At 36.6% G+C, this 20,885-nt stretch overlaps 1 long non-coding RNA gene across 3 annotated transcripts in view; it reads right to left on the reverse strand.

Annotated features, from left to right (window-relative positions):
• The window catches only part of LOC108712850, a 48,751-nt gene that overhangs the window by 5,477 nt on the left and 22,389 nt on the right, over positions 1-20,885 (reverse strand). For all 3 annotated transcript variants that reach the window (XR_001935055.2, XR_001935056.2, XR_005966616.1), the window contains 2 exons: positions 19,632-19,751; positions 7,458-7,541 (listed from right to left, as the gene is read on the reverse strand). This is a non-coding gene — a long non-coding RNA (uncharacterized LOC108712850). The remainder of the gene's footprint in view (positions 1-7,457; positions 7,542-19,631; positions 19,752-20,885) is intronic.

Below are 20,885 nucleotides of genomic sequence, written 5' to 3' on the forward strand. Positions count from 1 at the left end.
GGCAGCCTACAAGAGGCTCAACTTGGCAGTATACTTAGTTTTTATGCAATTAAAACTTGCTTTCAAGCTTGGAATTCAAAAATAAGCACGTGATTTGAGGACCCTGAGAGCAACATCCAAGGGGTTGGAGAGCAACATGTTGCTCGCGAGCTACTGGTTGGGGATCACTGCTGTATATAGACCAATACCAATGGGTGGCTAATTCATCACCCTGATCTTTTTTTACTCTAATTGGACCTCATCCTTGCTAAATTGCTTGTAAACCCCTATTTATAAACTGTGACCCTCACTGTTTTAAATCTATGCTTGAGTAGTAGATCTCTAGAAGCAAATGAATGAGCAATGCAGCCATATCTGCACTGCAATGTTTATTTCAATAAATCTGGGGGTATCTCAAGTGAGTTTGGCGAGTGGAACCAAAAGACCTAAATATGTGAGCCAGTATGTTCCAGACAAACCACCAAAGGTGAAAGTTACTGCTTCTATAGTAACTTGGGGTGTGTTGTCAAAATACATTAAAGAGTTGACTATTTGGCTCCAGATAAACCACCAGTGTCAGGCACAGACTCTATATAGTAACTTAAGGCTTACATAATAACCTCTGCAAGATGAAGATATTACAATACCCCTAATGTTAATATATCTGCCATAAATGAGGCCTGCTGCAAGTTTTCTTAATAGAGCATTGCTGAATTCTATTACTTCTACATTTCTAAAATGATTGCTTATTGGATGGCTTCATGAAACATATATAAATAATGGATGATCATAATCATTGGTTACCTATATCATCAGAAGGAAATCTATAAACAAAGAAAAGCAGAACTTGAACAAACTTAAAATAAGGGTTCTACTGTATCTATTTTTATACATAGCTGGATGTTCTTTGCATATCATTTGTATGCATTACCTACCAACACCTCTTCCAGGTAGATTGTATCAGATAGCTACTTAAAGAGTAGCAATAAATTAAACACAAGGATTAACATGAATATACTACTGACTTTAAAAACATGGAAGGACATGCAGTGGGAACTACAGAAGAACTGCATTCATGGCCTACCATTGACATTGACCATAGACCTGGGTTTACATCCTTTTAATAAAGTAATGCCCCATTTATAAGAATCCCTCTGTAGGTGCAATATGTTATTTTCAATGTGCACTGATTCTCCAGGCAAATTAGCTTTTTTCTAACCTATTTTATTTAAAAGTAAGGATGCTTACACTGCATATATAAACTAAAGAACATGGTGAAAGATTATTATTCTCTGCAAAGTGCAATACATTCAGCATCAGCACCATCATGTCCCTTTTTCTGGACATGATACAGCAGCATTGGAATCCCTTGAGGGCTATTGGTACACTCAGAAGAGTATAAGCAATGGCAAATTTGCCTGATTCTACAAATGTAAAAATAGGAAGTTATTGCCTTCATGCTTTTTCTTTTATATTACTTTTTTTCTACCATAAAAAATCCCCATAGAACCCACCACCAGCACACAAGACCTTTCCACACACTGTGCTTTCACATCAGCAAGTGATGCAAAGCCACGTATGAGTTCTGATCCCTAGCTTTAAATGCTCCTCTGCCTTGAATTCTGTTCCCATCACAAAGCCTCCTGTAGCTCTTCCTTGGATTATCGCTCTTATCTGCAGATTAGGAAGGAAAGAGTCACATCTGGGATTGGCAAAAAGGAGATCATTTCTTCATGCATTTTAACCCTAACTGGAAGACTTGTTTCTTTGGAATCTGGGCCATACCATTATCATATTATCATGTCATTCTCTGATAATTTTACACCTACAGAGAGAGTAGGATTAAATGAAGAATGTGGTATCCACCACCATGCCCTTTTTCACATGAGCCAAATCTGTTGTTATCTGTATATTAATTCATAAAAGGAGGGATAGGCAACCTTCTAGCTGTTGAAGAACTAAAACTCCCAATGTAACTGCTGTGGAATATGCATGTAGTTCTACAGCTATCCTATGACTGACATTGCAAGCCTTCCATATTTCCTGGATATATTTCCTAAATGGACATGAATCAGAAAATCAGTCTAATAAGCATTCTCCAATGAAATCTGAAGATGAAATGAAAAAACCCCTCGGCGATCTTTAGCAGGGACATGCAATCTGCAACCCACCCACTGTGACTGAATCACATCTCCCATGACCTTATGGCCCTGGATGATTTGAACTATAGTGTAGAAACGGCTGGAGGGAGAAATCGGGGCTTCCTTACTTGGGACTTAGCTGTAGGCCTAAACATCCCTCCATGTCTCCACAGAGATCCCAGATCTCTTAGGAATTTGTTTGATATGAAGATTTATGAAAGTAGGCAAAAAAGGTTAAAGAGAGAAAAATCTATGAATGATGAAAGCGACTAAAAACCAGAAGAAAAAGATGATTTCTGAAGCAGCATTATATATACATCAACAGACTACTGATGTTACTAGTAGCCTTTAATTTGCTGAAGGGACAGCCAGAATTATTTCCCATTTTTTCTGACACGTAATATACCTACTGAATAAGGCTTACTGATTGCTTATGTTGAATGTGGAATGCCATGGCAATTTGCCCAGTGCATTGAAGGGGTTAATCTTCTTATTTCAACAAAGCCAGGGCACAGCCTGATTACGTGACTTTAACTGGGCCAACCAGCCTTTCCAGTGAAAATACATTATCCACATATTCATTAAGGAGCTTTTCTCATATGGAAATTTTATCCCTACAGGCACATCTTTTGCAGATCAACGTGGTAAAGACTTTACAAAGCAGGGTGAAGAGATAGCCATTTACACAGAAATGTTTTTTTACAAACATTTTTATTTATTTTTTAATTTGCACCGCTGTTCCAATTTTTAGGATGATTTTTCCATGGCAAACATGAAAAATACAGATCCTACACTGAGTCATTTTTCATAATACATAGGGGCAGATTCACTAAGGGTCGAATTTCGAAGTTAAAAATACTTCGAAATTCGACCCTCGAATTGAAATCCTTCGACTTCGAATATCGAAGTCGAAGGATTTAGCGCTAAACGTTCGTTCGATCGATCGAAGGATTTTTCGTTCGATCGAACGATTAAATCCTTCGAATCGAACGATTCGAAGGATTTTAATCCAACGATCGAAGGAAAATCCTTCGATCAAAAAAAGTTTAGCAAGCCTATGGGGACCTTCCCCATAGGCTAACATTGACTTCGGTAGGTTTTATCTGCCGAAGTAGGCGGTCGAAGTTTTTTTTAAAGGGAAAGTACTTCGACTATTGAATGGTCGAATAGTCGAACGATTTTTCGTTCGATTCGTTCGATTTCGTTCGTATTCGAACGAATTTAACCAATTCGATGGTCGAAGTACCCAAAAAATACTTCGAAATTCGAATTTTTTTCATTCGAATCCTTCACTCGAGCTTAGTGAATCGGCCCCATAGTGTAATATCTAAGCTCCCGAAAGATATTTCAGTGCCTTACATAATCCTTTACTGTCAAGGAACCTGCTTCCAATATAAAGTATCCAACCTTTAGCAAGCATATCCTCTGTGACATATTTTGCCTTAATACTGTAGTTAAACAGCTTGTATTTATATTTCCCACACAAGCACGAACAGAACCCTTCCTTAGATCTTAAAGGCAGAAAACCTTTGTCTCTATTATCTAAATTCTGTCCTATTGTAAAGATAGCTGTAAATTCTGGCTATAAAATAATACTGTTGCTTTTTATAGGAATGATGTAGATTCAGTAAAATGGATAACAGACAGCACACTATATAAAAGCAAAAAAAAAAAACTAGCTCGAATTATTGCAAAGTAAAAGTAACTTTATAATCTTTAAGTATTAAGATAATATATCTGGGCTGTAGCACCCTCACACCTGTACTATTTCACCCCTCTACATCATAATACTTCTAGCGTAAATGAGAAGTTACTTAAATAAATTGCATAAATTAATTATTGATTAATAAATGGTACAAAATAATTGGGGGCATAATAATAATAATAATCATAAATATTCATTGCTGATTCATTTTCTCTAGTACTGGTTGGGTTGTTATTATGCATCTTTGGATAGGTTTTGCCAATACTGTATTAAAGGAACCTAAAATTGTTCATTGAATGATTTGCAATGAGGTTTATTTCATTTTTAAAGACTGTTTGGAACTGGGGTTCCATAAAACAAGCCACAAGTAGACTGTGCTTGGTTCTGCAGCAGATTCCCTCCAAAGCAGTGCAGAAGTAGAGCTCATTGTTAAACCAGTCTTGGAACATAGGAAATTGATTCTATCCTCTGTTGGAGCTAGGAGATACACATGACAGGACCAATTTCATGATTTAAATACAGTTTACCACTAAAACCTTCCTCAGTTAGGGTCGCCAGTCTATAAAACTGAAATCTGTTCCATATCGAGATTTACAGTTGGCTCCCCCAACCCACTTATGCACATATAGTCCTTTTGCATACCCACCTACACAGTAAAACCAAGGTCGAATCTAAATAATAAATATAACCATTAACATAATTAAGCCTATAAAATCCATAAAGCTGAGCCTTTGCCATGCTGTCCCCAATCCAGGGGAACACAGCCAGCTGCCAGTTTAACCTCAGCAATATTAAAATGTTTTTTGTACTGACTATGTGCCATGGGACATCCTTAATTTTAGCTGCTTATAATAAAAAATCCTTGTTATCAAAGCATTTTGCTGGCTTCTGCTGTGCTGATTATTCTTCATTTAAACTGAACTATTATAATGCTGATTTGTGTACTAATCAGCATTTATCCCACTTTTGCAGGTTTGTTTCCAATTTTAATTTGTGAATGCTGAGCAAATCTTCACCTTGGCAAGTTGGCAGTAACCCAGAGCAACCAGTGATTTTTTTAATCAACTGTAGGTAGGACAATGAAAATAAACCTCTAATTTGGGTGTCAGAAGTTACTTCACAGGTGTAAATTTGAGCAGTATTCATATATGAGTCACATTTATAATGACTTTAGAATATGGGCCTAAAGCTACCATGCATTTATTATGCTGGTGTGTACTAGTTAAAACTGATTTATTCCTTATTAAATGTTATCTTTCCTTTATATCTGAAGAAAATAGGGTTGCACGGAATCCAGGATTCGGTTCGGGATTCGGCCAGGATTCAGCCTTTTTCAGCAGGATTCGGATTCGGCCGAATCCTTCTGCCCGGCCGAACTGAATCCTAATTTGCATATACAAATTAGGGGTGGAGAGGGAAATCACGTGATATTTTGTCGAAATATGCAAATTAGGATTCGGATTAGGTTCGGTATTCGTCAGAATCGTTCGCGAAGGATTTGGGGGTTCGGCCGAATCCAAAAATAGTGGATTCGCTGCATCCCGACAAGAAAGGGCATTACCATTAGATAAACCAATATCATAAGCCTTGTTTCTATATCTTTATTTCTATAGCACTTCTTTACATTCATCAAGTTAATTTTTTTTAATTTTCAGTTCTGGCTTAAAGAACAGTTGGGCTGATTCATTTAAATTGGCAAATCTGTACCTGGGCACAAACCCATAACAAGTAGTGTTTAGCTCATGAAAGCTACATTTTTTTTCACCATGGGTTACTGTAGTAGTGCAAATTTACCCGCTGTTGGTAAATGGGCTCCCCCGTGTCTAAAGATATAACTTTATATTTGATATATATGATATCTCATATATTTGCCCAGGAATTCTTTAAAATAGCTGCAAAGAAGAAAGTATGTGTTTCATTTGTAGATTTCAAGTAAAGCTTTTATTTGAAAGATTTGCCCCAATTTTAAATGGTTTCTGTAGAATTGCTAGCCAAGCAATTTAATGTAGATTTAAATTACTTGTCAAGAACAGCCAGCTTGCCTTAGTTGTCATTTGATATGCTTTTAAAACACAGCTAGCATAAAAAATTGTTATGTACTAATAACAGATATGTCACCAACACACAATGGCTGTTGCATCTACCGAATACTTGATGTGTAAACAAAAGTGTGCCAGCCCTTTCCCTTGTACTACAGGATTATTTTCACTATATTTCATTATTATCTGATATATCATTCATTTGAATGTCAGTTTCAGCAGCAAGGTGGTATTTTAAAATATAATGGTTTGTACTCTTATTGAATTTCATGTAAAGGTTTTCCATGTAAGCACATCAGTACTTGGACATTGGGTTTCCGTTGGCTGTTTTTGTCTGATAAGCTAAAGTAGTATTCATACCTTGCACCTACAATTATAGACCTGGACTAAAATTTCTTTTGTACAAGGCAGATGTCCCTTTAATATACTAGGATCACAGGAGTTGGGCCCTACAGTCTGTAAATTTGTGGTAGATGTGAGCCAGGAATATCCAGCACAGAAAATATGCATGAGTCCTGGAGCAGTACTTTTTGCTCCTCGACCCAGGTTCAAGAAGCTGCTCCCCTATCATACTATTTGAGTGGGCTATGGGAGTGGACAGTTATGGTAGGGGCAGTTGTACCCAAACTGTCAAGAAAGCCCTTAAATAGGCTGAACAGATAAACACCTCAACAGTGCACATACGATACAAGTTGCTTGGATATATCACATGCCATGCTACCCCGCAGTAAGACCTTTTCATATACACTCTTAGTTCTCTTTACCATGGTTTTTTTAACACAAAAAATTAAAGTGTTTTTTATGTAATGACAATATCTTGTACTGTTGCGCTGCACTGGTAAATTTGGTGGATATTCTTCTGAAATACAACTAAAGTTTATATAAACAAGCTGCTATGTATACGTGGGGGCAGCCATTCGTGCACAGGATAAACAGTAAATAACAGATAAGTTCAGAAGAACCCCATTGTATACTAAAGATCTTATCTGTAATCTGCTGTGTATCCTGTGCCTTGTCTCCTTTTCAGCTTTGAATGGCTGCCCCCCATGGCTACACAGCAGCTTGTATAGTAGCAGAGTTTCTGAAATAAACACACCAGTTGTACAAATGCAGCAAAACATTATATTCTCATGACTTTGAAACACTTTTATTTTTTGGTGTAACTGTTGCTTTAATCCCCAACCAAGTCCTGCCGCCAAACACTTATGGTTTTAATTCACCGAATACACTTACAGGGCAATTATCTTTGGACTGTGGTCAAGTAGGAATATAATAATACATACATGGAAAGTTTATAAGTATTTGTTTGTGCCTGCATGACATTTAAACAGAGTTTTCCTTCGGGCATTGTAAAGAAAAGTAGAATTCAACTTATTCTCACTAGTTCGGCCACAGAAATATCTTCCATCTAAACAAAACTCCATCCTTATACTGTTGTAGTTTGATGTGCATACATCAAACGCAATATGCTACAATTTGCTATATTTATTGAGATCTTTACATAATGTTTAGGGGCTATGCCCTTTCATGAGTTTTTACAAAAGTAAAATATGATGCAAAGAAGTGAACAAATAATCCAGTATAACAATATACCTCATTGTAGATAATATCTTATATGAGAAGCAGTCCATCATTGTGCAAACAGTCCATGCTTTTGTGATATCTAGTCCATTATAGCTGTAAGAGACAAAAATGTGGTTATCAACATGAGTACATTAATCAGTTTATATATTAAACTTTAAAGAGCAAATAGTAGCCTAATTACAAATCAAATACATACGACCTCAAGAAAGCAAGAGTAAGGCATGCCATCTGATTTTGCACTTTGTTGTTTGAATGACTCTCAATGCAACACACAGATTGACAATCCTATTATAATTCAGTTCAGAGTCTGAGCTTTGTTATATGAGTTTAATAAAGTGCATGCAACCTGCTAAACACTAAGGGGCCATTTACTAAGGGTCGAAGTGAATTTTCGGATTCAAAAACTTTGAATTTCGAAGTAATTTTTGGGTAATTCGACCATCGAATAGGCCAAAATTCGTTTCGAATTGAAAAAACTTCACAAATGCGACCATTCGAAAATCGAAGTACTGTCTCTTTAAAAAACATTGACATCGACACTTCGCCACCTTAAACCTGCCGAATTGCTGTTTAGCCTATGGGGGACCTCCTAGAACCTCTCTGAGTCTTTGGCTAAGTTTTTAGAAGTCGAAGGGTTTTTTTGTACGATCCTTCGAATCGTTCGATTCGAAGCATTTTTACTTCGCTCAAAAAAGGCCGTTTTCGAAGGAAAAAATACTTTGACTATCGAAGTATCAAATTCGATGGTCATATTTCGAAGTTTTTTAACTAAAACTCCAACCTCATAAACTAGTGCAAAAAATAAATAAAACATGTAATTATAAAGCTGTATATTTATCCTTACTGATGATTGGATAATGCCCATTACAATGGCATAAAGTATCCATTAAAAGAACTGGTTGTGATATTTTTAAAGGCATGTCATTTTTCTTTCCTTGCACAAACCATTACAACCAATGGAAAAATATCAGGCAGCAAGTGAATTCCAGCAGAAGCTGATGTGTAAAAAAAACTGCATAAAAAGTGGTCATAGTACTTTACATATTTTTTAATCAGGCGCTGCCTTTTACACTAAATTTACACAAAGCTATGTGATTGCCTAAAATTAATACACAGCTTGAAAAATATGTGGGATTTTACACTCGAATGCCTGTTATTCAGACAGCTGTGTGTGGTGTATTTGATTGTTGCTTTTTACACACAGCTTGATAAATAGGCCCCTTAGAGTGCCATTACATTCACTGCAGTGCAAATACACATACCCAATTTATATGTATAGATGTTTGAAACAATGCCTATATATATGTGTATGGGTGCTTCTTTAAAATGGAAATGTACATCCTTTTTTGAATGAGGAAATTATTTCTGCACATCTGGGTTCAGATGTAAATTATGGTTCAGTGTTGACTGTTGAGTCATCTGTTTACAAATGCTGGAATAAGGATGCATTAACTACTCTGTCCATACAGACTGCTGCTTCAGCTTAATGGGTTAAATCAAGTCTTGCATACCATCAGTTCAAAATGTCTGCCTCAGGCTAGTAAGCAAAGAATGGTGTGTACATGCCAGTGCGGCCAGGCTACTGACACAAACTGCTGGACACACACACACACAGTATGAACACAATGGATACATGGCAGCAAAGAAAGAGAGAATGTGTTGTCTCCTTCTCAGCCCATGTTGGTATATATGCTTCAGCTCCCTCCATCCAGACACCCCCCCCCATGCTCATTCCCATCGCTCCCTGGAATAAATTAAAGTCAGACATCTGTACAATAGCATCAGGCATAAATTAAGAAGTGCTCTGCCAATCTCCCCACAATTTGATGGTTATAGTAGCTCTTCAAATACAGTAACAGCTTTGAGTCCTTTCATCTTCCTGTTCGGTTCCTATTTTCCTTGTGCCCACCCCTACTCCCTTTTATATCCTCCCCCCTTTGTGTTTTCTGTCTTCTGTTTTATCTTCCATCTTTTTATTTTGTCTTCAGACAACACTACCATGGATCTTCTTCGTTTCTCTTAAAACCATTACTGAAGAACAAATTTGCCTTCTTCAATGTGATGGTGCAGCTGTGTTGCTCCCTCATGGATTTCACTAAGGCTATAATTATTATTTATCTATCTATCAACATTATGGCAGAAGTATAGGAGTCACATTAATAACATGAAGTAACAGGGGCACAAAAATGCATGAAATTCTGTAAATCATCCCACTGTAATTATGATGCAAGTCTGTAACAATAATCCCTCATGATCCATTGGTAGAAGCCCAGTTGTTTGTACTACTGTAGCTCATAAAATATTATCTGGTGGTATGATCATTTACTTTAAAAGTGCCATGTTTTGGGAAAAATTATGGGAAAATAAACAATAACCTATGTATGACAGGAAAATAAACATTGTACATAGGTTACTGTCCATAAAATTCCAATTAGGAAATCAGTTGCCTTAAATACTATGGAAAATGAAAGCAACAACAACTACCGGTATGTCTCAAACTAAGGAATGATACACACAATGATCTGAAGAACGAGACACCCTGGCTCATTCTGTCATCCAAGTAAGCACAATGAACTGGGAAGATCTTTCCAAAAGAACCTTAAGAAGATACATAAGATAAAAGTATAAAATATGCCATCTATCGGATTTAGGGATAGAATGATGATTGCCTCAATGGGCCAGTTGCTTGGGTGATATGTGTTTGTATACACTGCTACTTCAATAGTCTTCAAAATGGCACTCTATATGGTACATTTTTATGACTCATTTGCAATAGCTAAACTATATACAATCATTTAGGACTATTTCGATTGTGGAATAAACTCAGACTAACCCCAAGGTGATCAAAACACTCTAAGCCACTGCCAGCTGTTTTCCTTTACAGTCAATGAGAAGTACATTCCCTATAGTGCACAGGGGCAAGTGGCCATCAAGAATAACTAAAGAGCTAAAATGTCCCTATTCTTTCGCAAATCTCTGGAGTGCCACATGCTGCATGTATCTATATACTGTAGTCAAATCAGACTGCCGGTGTATTTACTCTGGGAAGAGTTAACAAATAAATAAATACCTTTAAACTATAATATAAAAGAAAGTTTGATTGCTGTATCATGGGCTCATGGTGTTGGCCAAGTTCCCTTGAAGTACTTCAAACATCAGCTCACTGTAATCGTCACCCATTTCATTTTAATAGAAAATTTTGAAATTGTTAAAAATTGTTGACCACAATTACTATGGCCTTGAAATTAAAACATTCTAACTTTTAATAGATTTTATCATGCTCTCGTGTGCCTTAAATAGACAGTAATTGCTTTCCCCCAAAGATATAAATCTATACATTCTTTATATTAAACATGAACAATTCTGTGTGTAAAATATATAAAACAATTGCTGCTGTTCAATATGGACTTTTTTTTAGACTTACTCCAGTAGGAGAATTAATAAGCAAAAACTTACACTAGTAGGATAATTAATAAGCAATCTTATTCTTTCATAATGTATCTAATAAAAAGGGACTGTGTTTTTAAAAATGTAAACTGCTAGTAGAATAGCAACTGCCAGTACACTATAAGCAAATGACATTATCAAGTACAGGTATGAGACCTTTCCGTAATTTGGGTCTTCATGCCTTAAGTCTGCTAAAATTCCTTTAAACATTAAATAAACCCAATAGGCTGGTTTTGCCTCCAATAAGGATTAATTATATCTTAGTTGGGATCAAATACAAGCTACATTATTACAAAGATAAATCATTTTTAAAAATTTGGATTATTTGGATAAAATGGAGTCTATGGGAGACAGCCATTCCATAATTTGGAGCTTTCTGGATATGGGGTTTCCGGATAAGGGATCCTATACCTGTACATGAAATATTTCTGAGCAATGTTAATGAATCAGGTTTGGAAAGAACACAAGATTTTTTTTTTCGCTCTAAAAGAAAGAATACAGTAAAATGTAAAGTCCATTTTCCCAAATACTTTGCTTGCAAGGAGTCAGATATGATATTACTTTATTTCAAATGACTAAATTGCAAGGTATTTATATTTGCACAATCTTAACATACTGCAATATTTAGTAGGAGCATGTGAATTGGTACTATGACTATATATAATTTATTTTTCTTTTAAGAAGGGATGTTAATATGGGTGCAACTGATTAGGCATAAAACAGTGACAGACAGAAATGACACGTGGCATAATAAAAGAAACAGAACTGAAATGAGGGTGCGATTTCCATTAAGGTATCATTTGTAGGGATTCCCATTCTTTCTGTTTTTATACACAGATTTATTATTTTACTGAAACCTGCCTGCTTTATCCAGCCTCCTCAGGATCCCTTCCCCCCATTCCCATCACATGAGCTCTCAACGTTTGCAGGGACAAAATATTCATTGCCATTCTATCAGACATGCATGCAAGAAACTAATTAACATGGGCAGACATGCAACCAACGATAAAGCTAGGTCTACATTCACACATACACACACACACAAACAAGCCAGCCTTGTCTACGGGGACATTGAAAGAGGCTTTGTCGCTAATTTAGGCATCTGTCTGGTCTGGTTCTCCCGACTGGGCAAATTTTTTCCCACCCCTTCTGACAATGCTGGGAACATGCCCAGAGACCCCTCATTCAAATCCCCCTTAACAATGCTGTCATTGTGCTATCATAGAGAAAAGGGGAAGGAGAGGAGGAAACCTGAATTACAAATGTAAGGCCTTGAACGTGTTTACTAACAGACTCTGCAGCTGCCCCAGAAAGCAGCCATCAGGGGGAATATGGGAGGAGGGGGAGAAGGAACTGGATATAAAAACATTTACTCAAACCTTGTCCTGTGGGCTAATGTCACTGCTTATAAAACCAGCCATTGTTCCCCCCCTCTTTTTATATAGAGATTTTTTTTTGTGCTGGCTAGAAAAACAAACGACAAGTGCACAGACCAGCAGTTCTGTGAGTTTGCACTAATTATGCTGTTTTTATTGGGAGAAAGCAATGTATTATGTGTTTATGGTGGCAATAAATTAGTAAGCTTTGTGGAAACAAAAGGCCAAGAGCAAAGAGACAGTTAAACCAATTGTGTGCTAACAATGGTGGCTGTATAATTGTTCTGAAATGAACACACCGCCATCCTGTTCTGCAATCAACAACGGACAACCCAGTTGCTACAGCACAAAGCCCATAGATTAAATGAGCAACTTTATGGACCACGTATTTGAGAAGATTGTTCTTTCCATATAAAATGAAGCATCTTTAACATTTAATTTTATGTTAGAAAAAAACCTTAGTTAGCCTAATATTTATAAAACCTTAGAATAATAGCTAATAATATAGGTATAAAAAGTTAAATTTTTCAACACATTAAGGTATATTTAAGCAAATGGAATGTTTCCAACAACTGTCTAGCTGTGATATTACACAGCAGAGGAGAATCTTTTGACTAGGAAGCTATAAGTGCAACCAACTGTAGGATGTTTTAACTCGTTTCTATAGGATGGTCTGCCAATATAGTGAAATAGCAGGATTTCACTGATTGTGTGGCTACTTGCATATTTTTGATGTACAAAATAGTCCAGAAACTTTTATACACTAAATAAGAAACCTATATATTATAAAATAAGAATTTTGTTTTATAACTAATTAACAAGTGTCGGCTTCAATTATAACATTTATATATGATTTTTTGAAGTATTGGGAACTGTACTTGACATACCTTTATGTTGGTATTAGCAACCTTCCTAGATGTAGAAGATTTTACGGTGTTTTAGAACAGATTTTCTAATTAAAGAGCAGTACAAATGTCCTGTAAATGGTTGTTTTGTTAATCAGTATTAAGCAATGTAATCCTAAAGTACCTAGTAGATAGATGCTTTAAAACACTGCTCTATGGAGTCCAGGACAAGGTAACCAGTGGGCTGAAGACAATCTAGAAATGTTCAAGAAGTGAATAAAATAAATACTGGAGCTACAAACTAAAGTGCATTATATTTACGTTATTGAAATGTAATAGAACATCAAATATATATATATATATATATATATATATATATATATATTATAAATTATTTTAGCTGCTGTGTAACAAATATGGTCATATAAACAAATACATTCATTTGGAAAACTAAAACAATAGGTTTGGTTTCAATAACTGGTTTGGTTTCAAAAGGCTGAACTATTTGCTAGATGAAGCCCCAGAAATCCCAAAATATTCTACCCCTAAATTGTGGTTACATGAATGGAAAATTTGCCTTCATGGAGAAAAGAGTACTGGAAATTACACTCAGAGCTTTATTGTGTATAAGACACAGTTTAAGGTATGGTCTCCTGGCACCTTAAAGAAACAAGGGGGAAAATGAATGTTGTACACAATGATATGGTACACTGCTCTGTCTTTTCCACTCTAACATAAGAATCCACTCTTACATCCAACAGAGTGAGCAACAACACACTTGTCTGGTTTGTCTTTCTTTGTGTGCACTTCCTTGATAGAATTTAAGTTATAGTTGTTAATGAAACATTATTGAAACTATGGAAGAAGAGGGCCTAAACCTGCAGATGTGGTGTGTCTTGTGCATCCTCCATTTATTCCAAAGAAAACAACTTTGTGGCCTAACACTTCACATCTAAAGCTAGCACAAGAGGGACAAAAATAGTACAACCTCTTTTCACAGGTGCTGCAAAAATAAAAATATATTCATAACCTAGATAAGGCATTACATGAATACCATATATTTTTATCAGTTCTGGAAGGGAAGTAAACCAGTATTATGGCAAAGAAATACAGAGTATGGCAGGCAAAAAAAATAACACAGAGGTATGCAGTGGTTGATAGCACAGATTATAGCAGGCAAGTAAAGGTTGATAGTACAGATGATTGCAAGCGAATTAATGTATACAGCAAAGATTACTGAAGGCAAACAAAAGATAATACAACTGATTATTGCGGAGAAGGAAAGGTAACTTCTGCAGTTTATTGTAGGCAAATTCAGGCAAATACCCAGATTATTTAAACAAAACAAATAAACATATTACAGGTAGGGATGCACCGAATCCAGGATTCGGTTCGGGATTCGGCCTTTTTTAGCAAGATTCGGATTCGGCCGAATCCTTCTGCCCAGCCGAACCGAATCCTAATTTGCATATGCAAATTAGGGGCGGGAGGGAAATTGCGTGACTTTTTGTCAGAAAACAAGGAAGTAAAAAATGTTTTCCCCTTCCCACCCCTAATTTGCATATGCAAATAAGGGTTCGGATTCGTTTCGGTATTCGGCCGAATCCTTCGTGAAAAAAAGTGGATTCGGTGCATCCCTAATTACAGGAAAGCAAAAAACATACTATAGTGCACACAATCATATATAAAGGTTAATATGGGTAAGCAAATACATTTAGACCTATCATAAGCATGTAGAGGCAGGTAAACATATTATTACAAGCCAGTATAGGCAGATGACAGATGTAGAGTTTATACCTATGAAGATTATGCCACCTTGGGTATCACAGACACACCACCCTTCTGTGTCGTACTACTGACTTCACTGTTTCATTAATAATTACGTTTCAGTTTGAGGTCTCATTGCATCCTCATTATTCTCACTGACCCAAAAAGCAAATAACACTACAATAGGGTAAATCCTAAATGCATAATAATGTGCTCTTGCATTGTCCTTTCTGACAACTCCTAAAATACCAGATAATGATTATTCATATTACTAAATGTATTTGTATTATATATTTGGTGTCTAATGCTATCACACATTTCTAAAGCCAAAAAATAAATGTCAAAAGACAATGTAAAGTGACTGGATATTGCATTTCTAGAGGTCATATTTTTGATGTTGCCAAGCAACATGGCTGATGTACCATTGTCCCTAGGCTGTTTATCTGTCTAGAACTTTTTTCATCTAAATTCTACATTATTCCCTTGTCATTTAAAAGAAAAATATGTTTTTTACTGGAGAATCATAAGATATGTATCAAAACAACGATAGTTTGTATAACATCATAGAAGGTATAAGATTCTTAACTTTTTGTTCTCATACATTGCCACTAATCACAGAGACATAGACATATCACAAACTGGTAGTGATGGGCGAATTTATTCGCCAGGCGCGAATTCGCGGCGAATTTGCGCGTTTCGCCGCCAGCGAATAAATTCGCGAATCGTCCGCGAAAATTCGCGTCAAAAAAATTTGCCGGCGTCAAAATGTTTTTTTCGAAAAACGGACGCCGGCGCCAAAAACGGGCGCCGGCGTCGGAAAAACGGGCGCCGGCGTCAAAAACGGGCGCCGGCGTCAAAAACGAGACGCCGGCGCCGTTTCGCGAATTTTTCGCCGTTTCGCGAATTTCGCGCGAAATTCGCGAATTTTTCGGCGAAGCGAAACGGCGCAAATTCGCCCATCACTACAAACTGGTTCTTAAGAGGTAATCACCAAAAAATTAGAAAGATATTACAGGTACAGGTATGGGACCTGATATCTGGAATTCTCGGGACCTGGGGTTATATGTAAACATGAAATAAATCCAATAGGCTGGTTTTGCTTCCAATAAGGATTAATTATATCTTAGTTTGGATCAAGTACAAGGTACTGTTTTATTATTACAGATAAAAGGAAAATAATATTTATAAATTTGGATTATTTGATTATATTATTTGAATATAATGGAGTATACGGGAGACGGCCTTCCCGTAATTTGGAGCTTTCTGGATAACGGGTTTCCGGATAACAGATCCCATACCTGTACTTCTAAAATGGATGCAAAATCTGTAAAATACCTACGCCATGTATGTTGTATACTATAAACATGCATAGTGTTCATTTTGGTGGAAAATGTATTATAATTCAGATGACAGGTTATTTATATATTGTCATTGGAGAAAATCCCAGCAAGGTAAAGTGAATTTAAATATTTTAAAATTAAAGTTTTACAAATTTAAAATTTTAAATGTATTCAATAAAAAATTTAAAAAAATTCAAATGATAATTATTCAAGTTTTTTTAAAATGGTGAATTATTATAAATGAATGGAACAAAGTGATTTTTGTGGTGATCAAGTTTTTTACTCTTAAGAATTACCATTGAGTAGTTTCGATTTTTTAATTAATATGCTAGCAGCTGAGAAAAAAGTGACCATGTTTACAGGACATGTAAACCCGCCCACACAAAATTTTAGTGAACAGCCTTTTTGAAATCTTTAAATACCTGCCACTCTGGTTGTTCAAAGGTTAATAGTAAGGCTGCAGCATCTACTTCATCATCTAGGGTTCCGTCTCCTCCTCTAACCCACTCGGCCCCCTTCCTTGGGAATTTACTGTTGGCTACTGAGCGTGCTCAGTTCTTCTCAGCTCAGCTAATGAAACAAGTCCTCCAGTCTAGCAGCCAATGAAGAGATGGCCTTGCTGTCTGCTCCTATTTGTTCTAGTAACCGCCTCTGCTGAGCTCAGCTTAACCATTATAGTGCTTAATCCAAGTAGGACTTTTTATCAAAGTAAGTTGTACCTGTGTAAGCCTGCATTTTTTATTGCATGAACTTTACAGAGCATGTGTGCTTTTTGCAAATGTAAATGTCAGTGATAATGTGTCAGAGGGAAAATGGCCATTGAGTGAAAGAGGTTGTTTGTTTTGGGAAAATGTGAAGGCATTGGCAAACGGAGGAGATATATGCAGTACAAATGATATCATTTGAGTGGGGGAGATGTGCTCAACTTATATTCATGGTAGGAAAATGTAGGGTTTGCATGTCCTTTAATTGTGGTTTTGTATGAGAGTAGGAGAGCCAGTTAGTTTTAAATATGGGCTGAATTTCTATTTGCAGCCCCCTTGAAATACTTTTTATATAATCCTATTACCTTCTTGTGAAATAAGGGGGCATCTGACCAAATGTTAGTCAGTGTCAAGATAATGATGTTCTTAAAGGAGAAGGAAATTCCCTGGGCGCAAAAAACCCTCCCCTTCCCCTGTGTTGCCCCCCCCCCGGCCTACCTGTCCCGCCGGCAAATGCCCTTAACTTGTTACTCACCCCTCTGCGCAGGTCCAGTCCACGGAGTTCACAAGCACCATCTTCTCCCAAGCCGGTCAAAGCAGGAAGAAGACCACTTGGGAGAAGATGGTGCCTGTGAACTCTGTGGACTGGACCTGCCCAGAGGGGTGAGTAACAAGTTAGGGGCATTTGCCCGGCAGGACAGGTAGGCCAGGGGGGAGGAGGGAGGGGGGGCAACACAGGGGAGGGGGGAGGGATTTTTGTGCCCAGGGGGTTTCCTTCTCCTTTAAGGCAGATCATTGATTCTTAGGGTTACTTATACACCGCCTCACCACTGCACAAAACAATTCCCCATACCCAATCATGTCAACTGCAAACACCACAAAAACACTGCACTGGGTTAATTCGAATGTGCTACAGTATATGGCAATACAAAATAGATGTTGACCTCTACCTGAAAAATTAGGCCAATCACATACAGCTATATAATCACAGCAGTGATGATTGCTTAAATAAAAAAACTTGAATGAACCCAATGTACTAAATGTATGTGGTCACAATTCCCCATTCGTTTTTAAAATATCAGCCCTTCAGGCCTGTGAGCCAACCTGTCAGATATAACAGAAAGACTCCCATCTTTGGCCATTTTAAGCTTGAATTAGAGTTGCTGTTGTAATACTGAGAGTGAAAGGCATCAAACAGTACTGACTATCCTAGGTGGATTGTTAAGAAAATATAACAGCGCATCTGTACCATTATTTTAATTTAAATAATTACACAAAGAGCTACATGTGAAAAATACAGTGGGAACCGGTAGAATCTGGCCAATCAGCTAAACTAGAACAACTACTGCAGGTATTAACAGACCAGCAGAGATGATCCTGCGAGTTGAAGGTTAACAATGGATTCAGTGCCAGTGATTTTATGTCTTTAGAAAATCAACATTCTATATTTTTTGTGCTGACAATTGCGATGACATACAAAAGGGAGCACTAAGCAAGAAGAAGAAGATTTGAATTTTGAGGTTCTGTGCTCTACAGTAAAGGAAATGCACATGTGGGTTTAAAGGATAACTTTACCCCCAAAATGAATATTTAAGCAAATGAAGTGGCATATTAAAGAATCATACCAAACTGGTATATATATATATATATATATATATATATATATATATATATATATTTATATATAATAAGTAAATATTGCCTTTTTACATCTTTTGCCTTCAACCACCATTTCGTGATGGTCTCTCTGCTGCCTCAGAGATCGCCTGACCAGAAATACTACAACTCTAACTGTAACAGGAAGAAGTGTGGAAGCAAAAGACAGAACTCTGTCATTTAATTGGCTCATGTGATCTAACATGTATGGTTTGTTTGGATTGATTGTGTGCACCATGAAACCTAGGATCCCAGGGGGTGGCCCTTGTTTTTTAAAATGTCAATTTTCTATTTATGATTACCCAATGGTACATACTACTAAAAATGTATATATTATGAAAATGGTTTATTTACATGAAGCAGGGTTTTACATATGAGCTGTGTTATGCAATATCTTTTTATAGAGACCTACATTGTTCTGTGGTATAGTTTTCCTTTAAGCCTCAGTTTGTGTCTATAGCAATATATATTAGATTTCTAAGAAATCTAAATGTTAATGCAACCTAACAGGAGAGAGCTCCATCATCAATTCTGATCTGATTTTATGTGCAAATTAGTTTTAAATCTGGTCTGCTGTATGCAGATACAGACATGTTTTAGATACCACAAAGAATACATTAGAGGCATCAAATAAATATAACATATATGTCGGGACGTGTTATTTTTACTCACATTAAAACACTGCACATTTATATATCAATATTGTGTTCTTCGTCAATTTATCTATCTACATATATATGTTATTTTTGAAAATCATTCCATGAGCATCTATAATTATTCAGTCCTTCCTTACTTAGTAAAAAGTCATCAAAACAATATCCCGTTGATTAAGGGATGATTTCATCCAAATTAGATGTTTCAGTTGCTGAACTTGACAATTCATTGATACACTAAAGTATAAAACATAGCAGAAAAGAACTTGCACTGATGTGCATGAGAGTGATAACTGTCCACTAAGTACATATAGACTCAATGACAGACTGAGCGTGTACATTATGCCATTGGCAATAAAAAGGTAAAAATGAATGTTATTTAAAGAGCAAGGTACCTGGAAGATGTATTTTTCATGCTTGAATTGCACGAATAAAGGCTGCACAACTACTGAAAAGCTCCCAGCAGTCTGAGGAGATTGTGATGAAGTCTTGTGATCCCTTGATCTTCTTTTAACCTGAGGAAAAAGGATAATTCACTGTGGGAAATGAGAAAATTCACTGCACAGAAAATCGAGCCTGCTTTTTGTTTATTGTGACATATGCAAGGACATTCAAAAATTCAAAGATATATTTCCAGTCAATTCTCAAAGTTAAAAAATCACTTTTTATTCATCATAAATATTAAAAGTAGGCATACAGACCAACCGATACTCCGCCCTACGCGTTTCGCACCCACAGGCACTTATTCATAGGCATCTTGGCCCTTTTTGACAGGCCTATATAGACTGCAGCAGTTGAGTAGTAAAGTTTTTTTGGATATGCAAGGACATCACTCACAGGTGTACATGGAAATGATAAAATGGAAAATCAGTCTATCTTTAATTATTGCACTGCTTTCTGGTATTTTCTTAGGCCCATGTTAAAGAAACCTTAATTTAAACAAAAATACTTATACTTCTGATATAATCCAATGATGATGGCCAATGATAGTCAAATATTTACAGTTTGTGAATGAATAAAGAACATGTTTTTATGGGGTCGATTATTGGTATCTGTAAAGCTCTTTGTCAATGGATGAAGACTGAAGATCAGTAACAACTGGAAGGCCAAAGGTTGGCCTGTACAAGAATACAACATTTTTGCCAGATTCCACCATTTCATAATTGACCCCCCCCCCCCAAAATAGCCAGATAAGACCAGGAATTGCAACAGTGCATACAGTAAGCATCTCCTCCTCAGGAAGTATTCAGAACCACACAGCTCAAATGTAACTCATTTGAACCAAAGGGTAATATAACAAGTAGTTAATTTAAAGCTCAGAACCTTCCACTGATGTCAGATGAATATTCAGTGAAAACTATGTATTCTTATTTAGTTAAGAAAAGCATAGGGCAGGCAGCCAAATGTGCCACCTTCTCTCTTGGGAGTTGGAGCTCCCAGAATGTTCTCAGCAGTCTTTGAGCTGAACTTAACCACCACTGAGGTCCTGAAAGCTTGAGATCCATGCCAGAGGATATATATATATATATGGACTGGTACAAAAAAAATGCTCAGAGTGACAGATTGACAGATGGCGCATAATTGAACACAGCAGCAACGGAATATATAATGCATCATTTGTTAAGCATACATTAATAATTATAAAACCT

This window comes from Xenopus laevis, chromosome 3S (assembly GCF_017654675.1).
Source record: "Xenopus laevis strain J_2021 chromosome 3S, Xenopus_laevis_v10.1, whole genome shotgun sequence".
Classification (NCBI taxonomy): Eukaryota; Metazoa; Chordata; class Amphibia; order Anura; family Pipidae; genus Xenopus; species Xenopus laevis.